Genomic DNA, 3,607 nt, shown 5'->3' on the forward strand with positions numbered 1-3,607 from the left:
TGGAAGGAACCAAGATGCCCTTCAACAGATGACTAGATTAAGAAGTTGTGGTCCATATATTCAATGGAATATTACTCAGCTATCAGAAAGAACGAGTTCTCAACATTTGCTGCAACATGGATGGCACTGGAGGAGATAATGCTAAGTGAAATACGTCAAGCAGAGAAAGACAATTATCATATGATTTCTCTCATCTATGGAACATAAGAACTAGGAAGATCGGTAGGGGAAGAAAGGGGGGGTAATCAGAAGGGGGAATGAAGCATGAGAGACTATGGACTATGAGAAACAAACTGAGGGCTTCAGAGGGGAGGAGGGTGGGGGAATGGGATAGACTGGTGATGGGTAGTAAGGAGAGCACGTATTGCATGGTGCGCTGGGTGTTGACACAACTAATGAATCATCGAACCTTGCATCAGAAACCAGGGATGTACTGTATGGTGACTAACATAATATAATATAAAAACATTAAAATTAAAAAAAAGATTATGGGCTTTAGAGCTTGACTACTTGGGTTTTTACATTAGCTTTCATATTGATTAGATTTATGGTGTTGGGCAATTGATCTTCATTTTCTCACCTCAAAAAGGATGATAATGGTCATGGGAGCAGTTGGGAAATGAAAATAGAATTCTTGGAAAGTATTTAAAGTACTGCTTGTCAGTGGTAACTGCTCAACACATGTTAATTGCTATGATCATTTCCAAGCAAAATATGAACCTCATTCAAACTTCCTTTGGCCTTTCAAGAATACTGATAACTAGTACACCGTCATTTTTAAAAGTACTCTCCAATCTAAACTGAAATGCAATGGACTCCAGGAGAATGATAGAACGAACCACTTCCAGTAGAAGATATGATGCCCTGTGGTAGGGAAGGAGTCTTCGGTTGGGCAAACTCTGAAAACTGGGCTTTTCTTGGCTCCTTACCTTCCACCCGTCCCACATAATGACATTGCTGCTTGTCACTAAAACCTATTTTCACACTTCCAAATGTCCAGTGCCCACAGGTTGGGTGGGGCTTCCATAACTCGTAGCTTCAAATTTATAAGTGCATCCAGATTCAACTTTGACCTCCTTGATCTTGAATAGGGAAATCACAAATCCCTGACCAGATATGTGTGGGTCTGTACCTGGACCCTCCCTTCTGTTGCACTGAATTATTATCTCTCCCTATTGCCAATATCAATGCCTTGATTTCCTGTCCTCTTGATTCCTTTATATGGATAGAAGAGTCCATCGGACATCAATTCCTCTCAGCTTAAAGAACTTTTAATATTTTCTATAGTTAGGGTCCCCAGAATCAAATTTTCTGATTTTAGTTTAACTGGGAAGAAAGTCTTTATCTGGGGCGTCTGGGTGTTCAGTCTGTTAAGTTCTGCCTTCAGTTCAGGTCGTGATCCCGGGGTCCTGGGATTGAATCCTGCATTGGGCTCCCTGCTCAGCGGGGGGCCTGCTTCTCCCTCTCCCTCTGCCATTCCTCCCACTTGTGCTCTTATGCTCTCTCTGTCAAATAAATAAATAAAATCTTAAAAAATGTCCTCTTTTTTTTTAAATGATTTTTTATTATATTATGTTAGTCACCATACAGTACATCCCCGGTTTCCGATGTAAGGCTCGATGATTCATTAGTTGCGTATAACACCCAGTGCACCATGCAATACGTGCCCTCCTTACTACCCATCACCAGTCTATCCCATTCCCCCACCTCCCTCCCCTCTGAGGCCCTCAGTTTGTTTCTCATAGTCCATAGTCTCTCATGTTTCATTCCCCCTTCTGATTACCCCCCCTTTCTTCCCCTACTGATCTTCCTAGTTCTTATGTTCCATAGATGAGAGAAATCATATGATAATTGTCTTTCTCTGCTTGACTTATTTCACTTAGCATTATCTCCTCCAGTGCCATCCATGTTGCAGCAAATGTTGAGAACTCTTTCTTTCTAAAAAGTCTTCATTTGCCTCTCTTTTGTAAGGATATTTCCATTGGACATAGAATTCTAGGTTGACATTTTTTTTTCTTTTCAGCAATTTAAAGACCCAATTCAATTGTTTTCTGGCCTCCATTGTTTTTAATAAAAAGTCAGCCATAATTTTACCGTTGTATTTGTCTATTTAATATGTCTTTTTGTCTCTATCCCCTTTTAAGAATTTCCCTTTATTATTGATTTTAAGCAGCTTTACTAGGATTTCTCTAGTATGTATGTTTCTCTTTGTTTTTAGGCTGCTTAGTTTCACTGAGACTTTTGGATTTGTACGTTGATTTTTTTTTTTTAAGATTTTATTTATTTATTTGACAGAGATAGAGACAGCCAGCGAGAGAGGGAACACAGCAAGGGGAGTGGGAGAGGAAGAAGCAGGCTCTTAGCAGAGGAGCCTGATGTGGGGCTCGATCCCAGAACGCTGGGATCATGCCCTGAGCCAAAGGCAGACGCTTAAGGACTACGCTACCCAGGCGCCCCGCGTACGTTGATTTTTTAACCCAAATTCAAGAAACGTTTGGCCACATTCCTTCAGATACTTTCTCTATACTTCCCCAGTCCCCTTCTTCTTCTGGGATTCCAATTACACAAATGTTAGACTGCCTCATATTTTCCCGTTGGTCATTGAAGGCCTGTTTGTATGTGTGTGTCATTCTTTTTTCTCTGGAAGTTCAGTTCGGATAGTTGTTGACCTGTTCGAGAGCTTAGTGACCTTTTCCTATACAGTGTCCTATCTCCTTAGGTCAATACTATAATTTTTTCCCTGTTAATGTATATTTCAATTCTATAATTTCCACTTCCTTTTTTAATAGTTTTCCTTCTATGCTGATATTATCAATGCTCCAAAATCTGCCCCTTTTTTCCCATAAAAACCTTACATATATATATATATACTAGCTGTGTTAAAGTCTTGTCTGGTCATTTCAGATCTTTACATATACTTCTATTGTTATTCTGTTTTTTCTGATTAGGGGCATGGTTTTCTGCCTCCTCATGTATCTAACATTTGGACGCTTTGGATGATGTGCTGTAGAGACTCTGTATTTTGTTAGTTTTCTCTCCAAAAATATTGAGTTTTGTTCTTCCAGGCAATTTAATTACTACTGTATCCAGCAATCTCGTGGATGGTTTGGTTTTAGGTTGTGTTTGAATAAGTTGTCTCGTTGTTCATTTGTCAGATTACAGAAATTCCTTATGTTTTATCGGTGAGAAATTTTTATTATGATTAATGTTCATATTTAATCAATTTTTCCATGGAATTTTTCTCTTCTACTTTTTAATGTGGTGACTTATATTAATTGATTTCCTAATATTAAACCAACTATGTGTGCCACTAGTAAACCGACCTTGTTGCTGTTACATATTATCTTTTAAAATGTTGATGGATTTTTTTTTTGCTGATGTTTTGTTTGGGATTTTTATATCTGTGTTCATTGCAGACGTACAATATATGGTATATACAATTTTATCTTACTCATATATAACAGAATGTTATCACAAGCATATTCTGCTTCAAGGTGAAGTTATGAACTTTTGCCTTCTCTCTCTCTCAGCAACACCATTCGAAATCCTCAACTGCACGTCAAGATTCAGTTGAACTATTCTATTTCTTTCGTGAATTTGGTCCCAA

Source organism: Ursus maritimus, unplaced genomic scaffold (assembly GCF_017311325.1).
Source record: "Ursus maritimus isolate PB19 unplaced genomic scaffold, ASM1731132v1 scaffold_6, whole genome shotgun sequence".
In the NCBI taxonomy this organism is placed as follows: Eukaryota; Metazoa; Chordata; class Mammalia; order Carnivora; family Ursidae; genus Ursus; species Ursus maritimus.